This window comes from Manis pentadactyla, chromosome 4 (genome assembly GCF_030020395.1).
Source record: "Manis pentadactyla isolate mManPen7 chromosome 4, mManPen7.hap1, whole genome shotgun sequence".
NCBI classification, from domain to species: Eukaryota; Metazoa; Chordata; class Mammalia; order Pholidota; family Manidae; genus Manis; species Manis pentadactyla.
In genome coordinates, this window is record NC_080022.1 from 48,254,251 (window position 1) to 48,272,601 (window position 18,351).

Sequence of the window (18,351 nt, forward strand, 5' to 3'; positions counted from 1 at the left end):
AGAGCACCCCTGGAACTACTGACTCAAAATCTGCATTTTAATACATCCCCAGGAGATTTGTATACACATTAACATTTGAAAAGCCCAGATCTATTCTAGCCAACTTCCATATTTTTAATGCTAAGGCAACTGGAGGAATAGGGGGAAATCACTGTCAAAGGTTCACACAGCTTGTCAGCACCAGAACTAGGGCTTCTAGATTGGATTCTTTCCATGCCTTCAGGTTGCCTCTCCAGCTTGTGGTGTTCCTGGAATATCTACTTATTTTTCTATACTTTATGAGTGAATGCATTCTACTTCTCAGAGCAACATGGGAGGTGAACATTAGTCTCTCAACACAGCTCAACATACTGCTGAGTAAGAGCAGCTCAGGCTAGGAATCAGGTCCTCTAGCCCTGAATTGGGCCCCAGATTTTGAGAGAAAGCCTAAGGTGGATTTAGGAACAAGTAAGGGTGGGAAAACCAGGAGGGCCAGTGATATCAGGGCATCTCTGGAAATTCTGGGGCAGGGGAAGTGTTTGGGAATCCCTTAGTTATTAATTCCCATTTGTACAGGTGCTGGAATGAGTCAAATGCTGACTGTTGTGTTACAGAAAGGGAATCACCTGTGATTATTATAATGCTGTGTAAGCACATCAAATACTTACACAAGCATCAACCAGCCCAGTTGTTCAGAATTTGAATTCAGCTCCGTATGCACAGTAATTTAGATGAGAACAGCCCAGCCTGTTGGCTTGTCTAGGGGAAGAAAGTCTGGGTCTGCAATGTTGAACAAAGTCATTCTCAGACTGGAGTATATAGGTAATTCAAGAAAAATCTGAATCTGGTTCCAACAGAGGGTTCAGATCAGAGGGAAGCCTCCCCAGGGCCACTTGTCTAGAGCCAAGTTATCCTTGCCTGAGACCTTGGGAAATACCGCGGGAGGCCAAAGGAGCAAAAAATACACAAGAAAGGCAAGTCCTAAACCTGAGAAGTACCGTCCAGAAATTCACTACAGTGCAGGGAACAAGCACCAGGCAGAAGCTAATGGGCAAGAAGAATGGTATGGTTAGTAGCTAAAAGGTGGGCTATGGAGAAAGGTTCAAGTCTGGTGCCACCAATGTCTAGGTGTGATCTTGGAAGAGTACCTTCTTCTTTCAAAGGCATCATGTATCAAACTAATTGAAAAAACTTCAAATTTAATACCGTATCTTTTGTTCAAAATGAAGCACTGATTGTTACAAGCAACTGGATACCAAGTCACTTCCTGCTTTGGGCTGAATGTGTCCCCCTCAAAATTCATATGTTGAAATCCTACTGCCCAATGGAATGGTACTAGTGATGCTGGGGTTCTTGTTCTTGGAGTCAAAGAATGAATTTAGTAAACACTCAAGGTAGGAGGGCCAGGGAGAGGCCTTTATTTAGAGACTGAGTTCAGGTAACACCTGCCCTGCCCTCCCTAGCACTCCTCCCTACTCCCTGCCTCACATAACACCTGTTTAAGCAGCTGTGGATAAAATGAAAGTTCCTGTGGCCAGGATTCTCACCTGGCTCTGGTTGGCTAGCTCACTAGACACATGTGGGCAATACGTTGCTACTGACTCTATATAAAGAGCTCTGCCCAGTGCTCTGAGTGATACGGTGGCATGGCTGCAAGGCTGCAGGAAAGCAAAGGACAGAGGCCCAGAGGACAGCTGTGCAGGACGGCTGTGAGGGCAAAGAAGCATGGAGGCAGAGATGCTAGTGCTCAACCTACGGCCGGGAGAACAAGCTGGGTAATAAACCCTTCCACCCCAAAGAAACGTTCTACTGTCATTTCTTTGGTCACACTGAATCCATAGCAAACTTGCTGGGGGCTGAAACCCATTGGCAAGACAGCAGCCAAAGTCTGCCTTCCCCTGGGACTCCAGACTGTCCTTATAGAACTTAGTACACCATGTTATAAATTGGACAGGAGTCTTATTTGAAGGCAAGGACTGTGTCATACTGAACTGTGACCACAGCACTTAATGCAGTACCTGAAACATAATAAAGGCTCAAAAGAAAATAACTGTGGAATAACTATATGCCTTTAGGATGTGATAAATCTACTTTGCCAGATATACTAGATTAGTATTTAAAATCCATTTCCTCCTCCTTCTATTGCATATCCCTACAATGGGGGAGGGGAGGTCGAAAGGTAAAAGGTACATGTCCCAGACCCCATGCAGGTAAGCTCTGGATGTGATTTAGGTTTGGTAAATCAGATGCATGAGCATGAATTCCAGAAGGCAGAAGTGAGGGGATAAGCTTCTGTTACTTCTGTGGCAAGCTCAGTTGTGAAACTTTTTTCTGCAGCCCCATTCATCTCTTGTTTTGTGGGGATCAAGAGGCCGGGTACCAGGCATTCTTTCTGTTGGTGCAGACTACAGCAGGCATAACATGTTCCTTCCTGGTCATAGCAATGCTGGGGTAGTTTTGAAACCAGTTTCCATTTCATAGAAGCTCCAAGAAGAAATAGGAGATAGTTAGATTACCCATGACTTTGGGGCCATTTCTAAAATCTCAGTCTATACTCTGTTTCCTTATTCCTCCCAATGACTCCACAAGCTCTTTAACACTAGATGTTTCTAGTTAGAACATTGTTTCAGTGCTTCACCAGGCCAAATATATCCATTTAAGGTAAAAGGTTTGTTTCTCTCTCATATAGAATTATGAGCTGGTTGGCAGTCCAGCGTAGAACGGTGGCTCTGTACCTCAAGGCACTCGAGGACTCAGTCTTTTTCTTTCTTGATGCTCAGGCCCCCCGCTGAAGTGCTGTCTTCTTCCTGTGGTTGAAGTTGCCCACTACCTCCATGCCCCCACATTCCAGTATATGGGAAATGGAAAAGAAGAAATGGAAAGAGCTTCTTTTTAAGGTAATGTTTTAAAACTTCATGCATTACTTCCACACACATTTCATTGGCCATAACTTAACCACCTTCACCTTGACAAGGGACTAGAAAATGTAATTGCTATGTAGACAGCCAAATAAATGCCCAGCTAAAATTTGGAAGAAGGTGAAGTTCTAATATTAAAAGAAAGGAAGGAATGGCCCTTGCAAATAATGATTTCTGCCAAACTCAACCAAAAAACAAACAAACAAACAAGCCAGCCTATCTGTCCTGCTTAAACTAGCCGAAAGAATTATATTCTCTTCAACTGAAAACTATTACAGCCACTTACACTGACTGGGGTTTCTTCCTGCTTTGGAATAGAATTGAGCAACAGGTATTGAATTCAGTTTATGTGTTAAGATCCCATCAGCAAGACAAAAAGTAGCAGCGGACTAAGATTTGGCTTTGGAAAAACATACAATGCAGTTGAAAAATCCAAATAACACAGAAGAATCACCTTGCAGAAGAACTAGTGTTATACTTGGGAGTGAGGTGAACAAAAAGGAGGGTTAGCTTGAAGCATGAGTAATGCTGATAGAAGATAAAGATTTCATGTCATGGGATGCTGCATAATAAATTCTATTTTGGAAGAGATTGACAGGTGATATGGGCAGAGCCTTGTCACAAATACAATTTAACTGAGAGGCAAGTGCTAATACTTATTGCATGCTTCAATTTCCAAGCTTAGTACTAGATATTTGTCTTAGTGTGGGTTCTTCCATTAGTGCCAGCATTTACTGTAGTACCTTATATGAATACCTCCATATGCCCCTAGCATCCTATAAAGAAGGCATTATTATTATCATGTAGAGTTGAGGAAACTGAAACACAATGAGATTAAGTAACCTTCTCGAAGGTAAATGGGTAGTGTAAGTGGTAGGGCTGGGTTTTAAGCCCAGGGGTTCTATAGCCTATGTCCTTCAGCACTTCTCTAGAGTTGGCATGCCTTGCTATGGATAGAGTTTCCCTGTTTTGTTTCCCAAAATGGCCACACCAGCTCCAGATCAAAAACTTGAAAATGCAACCAAAGGATCCAAACATCCTAGAAATGATCTTGTATATGACTATGAATGAAAAAGGAACAAGGCTTCATCACAGCTTCTGCTTTGACAACCGTTGTGTCAGGCGTACACAATGTGGTCCCTACCCTCAGGGAATTTGAATGTGCCCTAGTGCAAAATGAGTTGCACAGCCATCAGTGTGGGCACTAGAGAGAAACCTACACATTCTTTCAGTGAATAGTTAAGGAGGGATGACCATAGCCAGACTCAATGTTTTCTAAGATACAACAAAATTACAGGATTTCTGCCCTCCTAGAGTTCAAAATCTAATGGGTAAGTTATATATTAAATAATTAAAAATTGTATGAAGTGCTTTAAATTGTATATAAATACATAAAGTGAGCAAAAAGAATAATGTCATGCAGATGTTCATTTAGACTTGGATATCAGAGAATAAAGAAGGTATGATTGGTCTAAGTCCTGAAGGGTGAAAGCAATTAGGCTAAGAATTGGAGAGAACATTTCATGCTAAGGGAAACAGCAAGTATAGAGGCTCTAGGGTGGTACAGAACTCAACGTGTTAAAGGAATTCTTAAAGGGCCACTATAGCCAGGATATAGTAATTGAGAGAAAAAAATGGTTTAAGGCAAGGGTGGAGAGATTGGAAATCAAGCAAGGTCTTGCAAAAGTCAAGCAGTTTTAGTAATTGCAAGTGAAATGGGAATCACTGTAGGTTTAAATAGAGAAATAACCATATGATTTATGTATTAAGACAATCACTCTGGTTGCAACAAGAATGGATTAGAGGGAGCTAAGAGTAGAAACAGGGAAGCCACAGAAGCTTCTGCAGTAGTACCGGCCTTTGGATACTAAATCTCAGATTTTCACTCTCCACAGTGTGTACTTTATGGTGCTGGGTCTAGAACTTTGCAAACCACATTTCAGCTTGGCTAGCTAGTTACATATGCTATGTCAACAGGGGGTCAAATAGGGAGCCTGTACAGCTGGAGAAGACCGCTCCTTCCCATTTGCTACCTATTTACTTTGTGTTCCTGTGTTACTGAGTGATGTTTCTTTCAGGAGCAGTAGTGGGTCTTTCAGGATCAACAGGTGACTCTACAGTTTTTTTCAACACTCATAGCACTGGCTTCATGGTGCCCCTCAGAGACACTAGCTAACACAAGCCTCCTCCTCAGAGATCCCGGTTCCAGTCACTAAGACCCCCTCCTTCAAGTTCAGAAGCACCATCATCAGCTAGATATTACCCCCTTCTCAGAATCTAAGTTTCAGCTCCATAGACTCCCTCCTGTATATTTCTAACCTCTTACCTCAAAATAAAGGCCATATATGAAAATCCCACAGCTAACATAATAATCAATGGGGAAAAACTAAAACCGTTTCCTCTGAGATCTTGGACCAGGCCAGGATACTCACTCCCACCATTGCTATTCAACATAGCTCTAGAAGACCTAGCCAGACCAATCAGGCAAGGAAAAGGAATAAAGGCAATAAATTGGAAAGAAAGAAGCAAAATTATCTCTGCTTGCAGATGACATGATCACATAAATAGAAAACCCTAGAGACTCCATTAAAAAACAAAACAAAAAAACCCATGTTGGAACTAATAAACAAATTCAGTAAAGTTGCAAGGTACAAAATCAACATATGAAAACCAGTGGTGTTCTATATACTTACAACAAACTATCCAAAAGGGAAATTAGGAAAACAATCCCATTTCTATTAGCAGTAACAATAATAATATGAAATACTTAGAAATTTAAAAAAGAAGTGAAAGACTTATACACTGAAAATTATGAAGCACTGATGAAGGAAATTTTGAAAGATCCAAATAAATGGAAAGACATCCATGTTCATGGATTGGAAGAATTAATATTGTTAAAATATCCATGCCACCCTAAGCAATCTACAGATTCAAAGCAATCTCTTTCAAATTCCCAGTGGTATTTTTTATGGAAATTGAAAAATACCATAAAATGTATATGAAACTGCAAAAGAGCTTGAGTAACCAAAGCGATCTTGAGCAAGAAAAACAAAGCTGAATGTATTACCTCCTGACTTCAGATTATACTACAAAACTATAGTAATCAGAAAAGTATGGTACTGGCATAAAAATAGACATATAGATCAATGGAACAGAATAGAGAACCTAGAAATAAACCCATGAATTTACTGTCAACTATTCTTGACACAGATCCAAGGACACACAATGGGGAAAAGATAATTTCTTCAACAAATGGTGATGAGAAAAGTGGATATCCACATAGAATGAAATTGGACCCCAATTTCACACCATACACAAAAACCAACTCAAAATGGATTAAACACTTAAACATAAAACCCAAAACTATTAAATTCCTAGAAAAAATAAGGGAAAACCTTGACATTGGAAATATTTTTTTGGGGGGTGGGTAAATACCAAAAGCATAAGCAAACAAAAACAAAACTAGACAAATGGGACTACATAAAACTAAAAAGTTTATAAACAGCTAAGAAACAACCAACAAAATGAAAAGGCAGTGTATTGAATGTGGAAAAAAAAGTATTTTTAAACCATTTTTTTTGGTAAGGAGTTAATACCCAAAGTTTATAAGGAACTCCTACAACTCAATACCCCAAAACAAAGAAACTGATTTTTTTTAATGGACAAAAGACCTAAATAGACACTTCTTAAAGAAGAAATTCAAATGGCCTATGGATATATGAAAGGTGTTTGGCATCCCTAATCACCAGGGAAATGCAAGTCAAAGCCTCATTGAGATGCCACCCTCATTGGGATGACTATTATCAAAAAGACAAAAGATAAGCATTGGAGAAGATGTGAAGAGGGAAACTTTGGGCACTGTTGGTGGGAATATAAATTGGTACAGCCATTTTGGAAAACAGTATGGAGATTCCTCAAAAAAAATTAAAAATAATATTACCATATGGTCCAGCAATCACACTTCTGGGTATATATTCAAGGGAATTTAAAACAGAATCACAAAGAGGTATCTGCACTCCCATGTTCACAGCAGCATTATTCATAATAGTCAAGATATGGAAACAACCTAAACATCCTTCAGTGGATGAATGGATAAAGAAAATGTGAAATATATACATGCACACAATGAAATAATATTCAGCCTTTAAAAAGGAGCTCCTACCATTTGTAACAACATAGAGAAGGAAGCTATTATACTAAGCAAAATAAACAAGACATAGAAAGAGAAATACTGCATGATCTTATATGTAGAATATAAATCAGTGAAACTCATAGAAACAGAGTAGGACAGTGGTTGCTAGGAGCGACGGGGAGGAAAAAATGGAGTGATGTTGGTCAAAAGACGAAAGTTTTAGTTATCCAAGATGAATAACTCTGGAAGTTTAATGTAGAACATGGAAGCTATAGTTATGAATACATGGTATATACTTAAAATTTGGTGATAGGATAGATCTTAAATCTTACCACACAAACACACACACAAATGATAACAATGTAAAGGTGATAAATATGTTAATTAATTGTATTGTGTGACCATTTCCCAATGAACACATATGTCAAACATTAAGTTGCACATCTTAAATATATACAGTCTTTTATATGTCAATGATATCTCAGTAAAGCTGTTAAAAAATAAAGTATAAGCCTTGCAGTACTGAAAACAGCTGAGGTACTTACTAGCAGTGTGACCACAGCCATGATCCTTAACCTCTGTGAATCTGAGTCTCTGCATCTGAAAAGTAGGTACAGTAAACCTCTACTTAAGATGGTTATTTGGAGGACCATGTCACAGGCACACAATTCATAAAAGATACTATTTTAAAAATATCTTAGTGATTGATTTTTAGATAATTAGTTTAACAAATATTTAAGGATATGCTCTGTAAATGTTAGTTTCCTTCCTAGTCTCCCTTGCTAGCCAGCAGGTACCTCGGCACATGTTCTTCAGTCACCTCACTGAATAGTCACTTTTCCTTACCTCCATTTTCTCCTTCCAAAACCATAACCTTCACAGGGTCAGTAAGAAAGCACTCCATACAATACCTGAAATTTTGTACAAATTCAGTAATCATTTGTTGGCTGTCAAACTTTGTCTGCTTGATGACTCCTCACTCCTGGTTCCTTACATCCTCCAAATACCTTTGCTTCCCTTGGAGCACTTTGTGACTTAGCCAATGTCTTGCCAATGGGTTTCAGTCATGGGCAAGTTCACTATGGATTCAGTGTGACCAAAGAAACTGACAGCAAAACGTTCTTTGGGGTGAAAGGGTTTATTACCCCGCTTGTTCTCCCAGCAGTCAAGCACTAGCATCTCTACCCCCACCCAGAGCACTGGGCCGAGCTCTCTATATAGTGCAATAATAGCTTATTGCCTAAAGGTGTGGAAGCGGTAGCCTAGCAACAGGCCAGTTACATAATTAGGTCGTTTAAGTTCTGTGAGGATCCTGGCTATGGGAACCCCAATTTCCCCACAACCAAACATCAGGATAAAAATGTAGAACATGGTCATCAGGTGAGAAATTGGGGATCAACAGAGGTGAGGCTTAGAACCTCACCCCCCCTGTGCTGAGAGAAATCTTCTGCATATGTGGATGTTTTATTGCCCTTGTCTAGCTTGGATTAACACATAGTCTACAGGCACACACCTGATCATCTACATTTGCTCTCTTACAACACTAAACTATGTTTTCTACCTTTATCTTGTATCTACCTACCACTTCAGCATTTTATTAAAAATAATAATAATAAAGAGAGAAATGTGGTATCCACATATAAATCAAGTATAAAAATCAAATGAGTATTCATATTTGAACTGACTGTTTATAGTTCATAATGCATGAGCAAAACCGAAGGTTTCTGTGATGGCTGCCCTTGTACTGTTCACCATGTAAGAACTTATTCATTATGTAAGAATTTGTTCCCCATGTAAGAACTTGTTTGTTATGCCTCAGAAGATTGGAGACTGACGAAAATTAGGCTTGGGGTGGATTAATGATTGTGCATTGAGCATTGACTCCCCTATACAGAATTTTATTGTTGTTAACAACCATTTGATCAATAAATATGAGAGATGCCCTCACAAAAAAAAAAAAAAAGTATACACTTCCAATGGTAAAATAATAAGTAACCGGGATGTAATGTATAGCATAAGGAATATAGTCAAGATATTGTAACAGCTTGGTATGGTGATAGCTGGTACCTAGAATTGTCATGTATATAAATGGTGAATCACTGTGTTGTACACCTGAAACTAATGTAATGTAATACTGTGTATCAACTACCCTTCAATAAAAAAATAATTATTTAAAAAAAAAAAAAAGAAAAAAATGTAGAACAGGAAAACGAAAAGAAGACACTTTCCACACCACCCCATGGCTTCCTTCTATTTTCAAGGCCAGTGGCATTTCCAACAACCAGCTTCCTTTTAACCTTAGCTAGATGAAGTCCTATCAACCACCCAGGCCTGGCAATTATGCCCATTACTGGTTGATTAAGGGGTAATTAGTGAGCCCAGTCAGGGACATTAGCATGTCTAAGTTCCCATTTGTAAATCATAACTGGCTTGAGGGAGGCACAGAAGCAGCAGGTGTGGGGAGAATTAATCTGGAAATGCATGTACAGCTCCCACAGAAGTACTCACTGGGAATCCTTGGGTACCTGGCAGGCTAATCAGTTTTTCTCTTCCTGCCTGCCTTCCCCCCACCTTCCTGCACACACACTCTCAGAACAGTCACCAAGATCTCTGGACTTCTACAGCATTCAAGTGTGAATGCCTCCTTGCCTAGTAAGAAAGGATTTGGCCATATTGGAAAAAACAGAAACTTTGGGATTAGGTTTGGGTTAGAAACCCAGCTCCTGCAATTAGCTTGGTGACTTTGGGCAAATCATTTAACCTCTGAATCAGTTTCATTATTGGAAAACTTCTCTTGTTCTTAGGAAGACTTTTTATTAATTTTCTAGCAAATCAAAAGCATATTTGATGTAAAAAGGTCAGTGTTGCCAGAGACTTAGGGAGAGGGATAGGGAGATGACTAGGTGGAACACAGGGGATTTTTCAGGCAGTGAAACTCCTCTGTAGGATACTGTGATGGCTGATTCATGACATTATGCACTTGTCAAAACCCACAGAATGTACAATGTAAAGAGCGAACCCTAATATAAACTATGGACTTGGGTTTAAAATAATTTAATATTGGTTCATCAAATGTAACAAATGTACCACACTAATGTATGATGTTAATGTTAAAAATAAACTGAGGCAAATTAAATTACTTGAGCTTATTTGAGCACACATCGATTCCAATGGGGCAGCACCAAACAAGAAGTGGTCAGGAGTGCTCCACTGACAGAAGGCAGGAGCAAGACTTTAATTGAGAAGATGCAGAAGCAAAGCAAGGGAACTATTTGACTGGTTATAGCTGTAGGGGTTGCCTTCTGTGGGGAAACCTAGTTGGCTGCCTGTGATTGGTTGTCTTTAGGTTTCAATTTCTTAGCTTTGGGGCTTTTAAAATGTTATGCTTTGGTTTGAATACTTAGGCTGCCAAAGCATTAGAACCACCTCAATCTAATGGCCCCTTTGTTTAATTAATTTAACATTAATAAGAAGGGAAACTCTGTTAGGAGGAAGGAGAAAGTATATGGGAACTGTGCTTTCTGCTCAATTTCCCTGTAAACCTAAAACTGCTCTAAAAAAATAGAGTCCTTTAATTTTTAAAAGAGTTTTTGACTAGTTAGTCCTCACCCAGAGTTGCCTAGCCCAGTACTTCTTGAACTTTAATATCCATATAAATCACCTGTAGTTGACTCTGTTCCAGAGTGGGGCCTGAGAATCTGCATTTCTAACAAGCAATGCTGCTGATCCATGACATATTTGGAGTTACAAAGGCTCAACACAGAGGCAAAAATTGTCTAAGTAAAGGGACTGGGAATGGTAGATGTGCAACAAAGAGAAAATTGTTAATATGATTCTCTGCCCTGACATAATTTTGATCAGGAGAGAATCCAACATCTGGCTCCACTAATTAGCTAAATGAACACCCCAACTTCAGGGACTCAACATTTAAATAACAACTGGATCCCTTTATGATCCATGCCAAATAAAATACAGGACATACAGTTACATTTAAATTTCAGGTGAGCAACAAATAATTTTTTAGTATATGTCGCATTGTGGGGAGAATGGAAGTTCCTATGGCCAGGATACTCCTCTGACCCTAAACTACTTGATGATGTCATTGACCTGCTGCTAGGCTACTGCTTCCACACCGGTAGGTGATACGCTATTATTGACTAAGTCACTATATAAAGAGTTCTGCCCAGTGCTCTGGGCAGAGGCAGAGATGGAGGTGGATTAAGGGCCTGCAGACCGCTGGAGGCAGACATGATTCTGGTGCTCGACCTATCGCCAGGAGAATAAAACCAGGTATCAATGCTTTTACACCAGGAACATTCTATTGTCATTTCTCAGTTGCACTGAATCCATAGTGATCTTGCTCAGGGCAAAACCCTCAGGCAAGACACCCATGTAAGTACATTCCTCAGGAAACAATTTACTTAACATAGGAAATGCTATTGGTAACTTCTTTGTCCACCTCTTCCCCATGAGCAGGTGGCCAGCAATGACTGTATGATCAGAAATGATGAGTGTGTGTAGGCATGCTGCTGCTCATCTCTATCAAATCTCTGCTATAACTGTCCACCTGACTTTACAGCTTACCAAACACTCTCACATCCTTTAGCTCAGTGTTTCTGAAACTGTAACATGAAGACAAATCACCTGGTGGTCTTGTTAAAAAGCAGGTTCTGATTCAGTTGGTCTGAGGTTGTGCATCTCTAACAAATTCCAGGTGATGCTGATGGTCTGGGGACCACACTTTGAGTAACAAGGGTCTAGATTAGCTTTTCCTGGGATTTGATGACAAGGGATGAAGGGAAGAGAATAACCCCAGGTGGTAGTAGGTTGTATTATCCCCACTTTATAGTTGAGGAAAAAAAGCCTTAGATTAAAAGGACATTCTCAAGGCTGGGGAGGGAGAAGGGAGAGGGGATGAGAGGAGAGGAAGAGAGAATTAAAGAGGAACTCACCAGGATATAAGTCTGGCTTACCATACTATGCTTTGCTGCTTCTGCAGGAGGGAGAAATCCTGGGCTTCCATCCTTTTTCAGTCTATGATGGGCTGTACAATCTTGGAAAAATCATTGGCCTCCCTGAATCTCAACTATCTCAACTCTAAGAAAAGAGAGTAACAGCTACTTCTCAGAGGCTGTGAAAAGGTCTTACACTCTGTAACATGTTATAAATGCCAGTGATCAATTGTATTAAATCTTAAGAACAGTCCTTTGAAAGTTTGTTCTAAGTTTTTACATGTATTAATTATTTAGTCTTCACAACAGCCCTAGTAGGTAGGTAATTTCATTTTTATCCCCCTTTTATATAGTCAAGGAAACTGAGGCACAGGTAGGTTCAGTAAACTGGTCCAGATCTCAGAGCCAGGAGAAGCAATATTTGGACCGTGGCAGTGTGCCTTCAGAGACCATGCTCTGCAGATCCCAATCTCTAGCTATCTGGCTTCTCTGTCGGTATTATCCTTCCTCTCTCCCTGCTGGTTTTATAGATAAGGAATTTGAGGATCAGAGAAAGTAAGTGATGTTCCAGTGGTCACAGACGAAAAACTAAATGCACAGCCTGCACTGAATCTTCTCAAGGCAACTGCCTGGCTCCCATTGGGCCCCACCTCTCTGCCCACAGGAATCCATGAATGCTACTCAAAAGGAGAAAGAGAACACTGTATATTTGGTCCCAGGGCCAGGAAAGGAAGGAAGGGAACTTTTGAACTTCCAGCTAGACCAAGTGGGTGAGGCCACATCAGCAAACTGGTCCATTCTTTTCTACCTCCAGACCATCACCATCCTTGAAGACCCTAGAATTCCCCAATACTGGGCAGACACACACTCTAAGAGATGGCTTCTTGACCTGATTCATGAGCAACATGCCTTCGTATAGCAGAATTCAGCCCAGAACTCTAGGGCCAAAATCTGGCTGGCTATGTGCACTCACAGCAATTATTTAAAGATCACTGCCCTTTCTATGAAAACGGAAATAGGAAACAAAGTGCTGGAAACCGCTGCCCAGCCTAGCTTATGCACATGCAAACTCCCCTGCCATGTGATTCTGGGCCTACAAGGGACTTGACGCAATCTTCCTCAGACCTCCTTGAGAACTGTGTCCTGTAACCTGCACCAGTGTATTTACAAAGTAAGAGTGTAAGTAAGCTCATGAGCCAACTAGAGTCCTGCCTTTTGGGGTGAACTTTGTTTTGCCATATCACACAGCCCTTTCAATTTCTGCTCTTGGAGACTAGCTAAATTTGCTTCTTGAGTGATAGGGCTTTTTCTATGCTTGGTGAGCAATAAATTCAGCTTTGTTTTCTTCTGAGCTCTGATAGTGTTCATATTTATATTTGATAACACTTATCTCATAGGGTCTGGTAAAGCTTAAAGGAGTTTGGTGCAGTGTTTGGTATTTGGTAAGCTTAATAATAAATAGTAGCTTGTAGTGGTTAGTAGTGATATTGCTGTAGTATTAAGAGAGCTGGACACTTCTGTTTTCCCCTGGAGGTTCTGAGTGTTTTGAGAGCAGAGCCATGTCTTATTCACCTCCTACAGCCCCAGTATATGTATGGTTCCTGGCATATGAATGAAAATGAATGTGAAGGTTATTTTTAAATGGTGAACCTACAAGTATGACTTCTGATTATTTAATAGAGATTGGTAGAATTGAACTGAACTGAGCCCTTCTCTGATCATAAGAACATGGGAAAGGAAGTTCAGTGATGAATGTTTATGGAGGGAGTCTAGAACTCAAAGAGAACCGAGACCTTCAGAGAAAGTGAGGAGTTTTAATCTGATTCTAGCTTCGGGCAGATGGAACCATGTGATGGCAGATGAGGGGAAAGTGGCTGCCTGCTGGAACCTAGAGATGCCTTAGTTGGGTTGGGACTGAAGGCCGAAGTGGTCTGGTGGGGATGAGTAGATGAACCTTGACATATTTCCTGGGTTATCTCCAGGGTGAAATGGGCACCTAAGCTGTGCAGCTCCTAGACCACCTCCAGCTGGGAGGTGCGGCTGTGCTTGCTCATGTGTGAACAGCACTGCTGATATGGGATTCCTCTCTCCCTTCTATGACTGGGGAGAGAAAGAGCTTCCCAGCAGCCTCTTGGTGGCTCATCAGAGCTCAGACTTGGCCCAGCTACTGAAGCAGTGGTGTGATCTTGGCAGTGCACTTAATCTCTTTGCACTTCAGGGTCTGTATCTTTATATAGAAAATGATAATGCCCAGGTTACTGTGAAGATTATTGAGAGGATTATATATTGAAAAACATAATGTATTAAAGATAAATTTACTGGCATCTATGATCTATGCTAAGAATGAGGCAGACATAGATCCTACCCTCAAGGAGCTCATAGTTTAACAGGGGTAAAAAGAGAAAGAATTACCATACTATGTGATATAAAATAGAATTATTTTTAGATGTAGAATAATAGCCACTTATGATAATTTCATGCCAGTCATATTCCAAGCCTGTTACATTAATAATATTGTATAATAATGATATAATATTACTTTCATATTATTATTTTCATAACACCCCTCAGAGGCAGTTATTATTATCCATTTTTACAGGTAAGGAATCCAAACTTAGAACAACTGGCCATAGACAAAGCTAATGAGAGGCAGAGTGAGGATTCAGATGCAGGCAGGTTGATGTGAGTCCTGGTACTTAGCTATTGCCCCTCAGTGACAGAGGCATGCAGGTCACAGTGGAGGCTCCTAGAAGCCCTGCCCCTCTCCTCATTCATCATGCATTTTATTATTATTATTATTATTTTTTAGTCTCTGTGTCAGACTTTAGAGGGGGCAACAACGGAAACTATAAACATTGCCACCTTGGATGTATTCTCAGCAGCAGGCACTGTACTAAGCATATTACAAATATTACTTAATCTTGGAGATATTTCTACAAATTATTAACATCATTTAATAGAGAAAGAAACGGGGGCTTAGAGAAATAAGGCAACTTGCCTGAGCTCTCACAGCTATCAAATGACTAAGCCAAGACCTGATCTCTAGCATCCGACAAGGGAGCCAGACCCCTAACCATAGGGTCTGTCTGAGAGCTAAAGACCGAGCAGCATACTGTGATGGGGAAACCATCTCAGGTGTGTGAGGAAATCTTACTAAGATGCGAAGATTGGAGGCAGCATCTCCAAGCATGATGCAACATTTAATCCAAAACTGGAATGACCAAGAGTTCTAGTGGCTGAGCACTGTGTTACCATCACCTCTAGGAGCTCACAGTCAGATAGAAAAAAGAAAGAAAATGCCGAATGGTCAGTGCTAGGACTGACCTCTTCCGCATGTTCCAGAGACACCAGGGAGGTTCTAAGAGACAGTGTTTAATTTTGCTGGGAGAGATGGGTGGTAGACAGACAAGTCCTAGAGGAGGCTGTGCTGAAATGGCATTTGACTCTTAAAGGAAGACTGGGTTTCTGTATGGAGAAGACAGGGGAGAAACCTTCCAGTCAGAGCACACTGCACAAAGGTATGGAGAGCACTGTGGGTTAGTCCTGATAATAGCTGGGTTCACAGTCAGTCGCCCACCATGCTAAGTAGTTTTGGCCTGATCTGAGAAGGACACTGTGGTGAGAGCCCAGGCCACAGACCCTGGAGGGCCTACCACTGTGTGCCACAGCATGCTGTGAAGACGAGGCGAGGGAGCAGAGGTAGACTAGATGAGGGGGAGAGGGGCTATTACCCAGCTTGGCAACTCTAGTGCAATCTTATGTGTCAGGCAACCCTACTGATGCTTTAGGAAAGGTCACCAGTGATTTTTGAATGAAGCTCTGAACCTGCTTCTAAAGGGTGAGGGTGGTAGGACATTGCATTCCAGGAAGGAGTGACTGAACTCCTGACCAGACTATCTGCCTTGCCTGGCCATCTGGGTACTTACAGGATGATCTGAGAAAGGGTTCTTGACCCCAATCATGCTAAAAGCATGCTGGAATCAGACAGACGTGTGTTTAAGACTTAACTCTCCCTCTTATTACTTATTACTCCACTGCCCTAGACCTGCTTCTTTGCTACTCTGCATTTTGGTTTCTTCACTGTAGAATAGGGATAACAATTGTATAGATTCCTTTGGGTTGTTAGAGGATAAATGGAGCAATTTGTTATTGTTGTAAAATGAGATAAGTCAGGAAGACATTTAGCACAGGATAAGCACTCAATAAAGCACGGAGAGTCATCACTCAATAAAGAAAGTCTACGGGTCAGAAAGAAAAAGTTTTTCTGTAGTAATGGGGCAGTGGGAGGGAGGAAGGAAGAGACCGACTGTTTTAAACCATTGAAACCCATAACATCAGTAAAAGTGATTTGTCTACTCAAACACACAAGTCTTAAGAGTGTGTGGCATAAGAGCCATTTCCCTGAAGAAGGGATGCCACTGAGCTTCTCTGTGAGGACTGCAGTTCTCTCTCCCTCCTCCTCTCCCCCAAAAAGAACTGGTGTAGGGGAAGAAACCTCAAGTTTGCAGAGTACCTACTGTGTGCAAAGCCCTCTGTCAAGATCCATCTTTTATATCCACCCAACATCTCTGTTGGTATATAAATTCTATTAGCTCCATTTTATTGAGGAGGAACCAAGACTCAGAGAGATTAAGAACTATACCCAACAATCCAAGCTCATTAGATTCAGACCCACCTCCGTCGAGTCAACATCTAGGCTTTGATGGGCCCCTTCTGTCCACCTGAGTCTCTCCTGGGGCCCCAGCCAGTACTTAGGCACCATAGCATCTTCCTTGACACCGCTCAGCTCCAGATGGTCTTGAAAACACTTCATCAACGAGTGCACAATCATTTTCCCACAAGCTAGGTGGCTAAGTTTTATTAGCTCCACTTCACCCATGAGAGGAGGCAATTGAGTTAATTATTTTGAGCTGAGAGCCCCTTGGTGGAATCAGCCGAGATAATGATCACAGCCCGCGGCTGCCAGCCCCAACCCGAGCTTTCATTTACAATCCTCCCTCAGAGAAACTGCAGCACTCAATTGCTCATTAACATGATTTGGATAATTTTCTCAACAGCCCTCCAGTGGAGCAGCTAAAGAAAACTACACAGTTATTGGTTCCGATGCCGCCCCTCCCAACTTACTCTTTCTTGCCCCAGTACTGGAGAGAGGACAAGTCTGTGTTGGAATTCTGGCTGGGACAGCCACTTACTGGGTGATCCTAGCCTTTCACGTCCTCTGTCTAGGCCTCAGTGTAAAATGAGAATGTGTTACCATGTAATTCCTGAGCTGTTTCAAGGACTAAACTGGTAAAGCTTGAAGAGATGCCTGGGGTTTAGGTGCTGCTTGATGAGGGAGGAAAAGAAGGAAGTGGGTATGTTTATTGAGTACCTATTGGATGACAGGAAATGCATAGGCAGTGCTTTATTTGATCTTCACGATAATCCTGAGATAAGTATTATTACCCTCATTTTACAGATGAGGAAACTGAGTCAGACAGTTTTACTTAAAATTGTACAGCTAGGAAAAGCAATGATCCCAACCAAGTCTCGGGAGCTTTTCCTCTTTCTCATTCATTCCCTTTCATTCTCTCACTCAACTGTTTTTAATCCTTTCTTCTTCACTATTATTTGCTTCTTTTTATTCTCTCTCTCATTCACTCTGTTTGCTTACTGTCTTTCGTTCTTGGTCTCTCTCAGACCATGTCATTTCTCTAAATAACCAACTAGGAAAACAGAAAGGGAAAAAAAATTGGACAAAGATGACAGCCTGAGCAGTAGATGAGAGGCCTGAGTTCAGGGGCTTGCATGCGGACTCTGAACCCAAAAAGGGAACATCTAGAGAGAGAGAGAGAGAGTTGGGGGGTTGTGGATAATGGAAAGTTTCCTCACCTGAACCTAACCGACTTGATGATGTAACTGGCCTCCTGCTAGGCCACTGCTTCCACACCCGTAGGCAATAAGCTATTATTGACTGAGTCACTATATACAGAGCTCTGCCCAGTGCTTTGGGTGGAGACAGAGACAAGGAGGATTACAGGCCTGTAGACTGTTGGATGCAGACATAATTCTAGTGCTCAACCTATAGCCAGGAGAAAAAGCCGGGTAATAAACACTTTCACCCCAAGAATGTTCCATTGTCATTCCTCACTAAACCATAGGAACTTGCCCAGGGATGAAACCCATTGGCAAGACAGGGGTGATTAAGGAGTCAGAGTCCTTCCTCTGTGGATTTACATACTGAGGGTCAAGGCCAAACCCAAGGCAAAATCCAACTCCTAAAATGTCTGCCATAGTGAGAAGAAAAAGCTCAAGTTTGTCTTGTATCCTTATCTCACAGGTGAGACTGAACTCTCACCTACAGACTTGGTTTAACTCTCTGGCCCTGCCA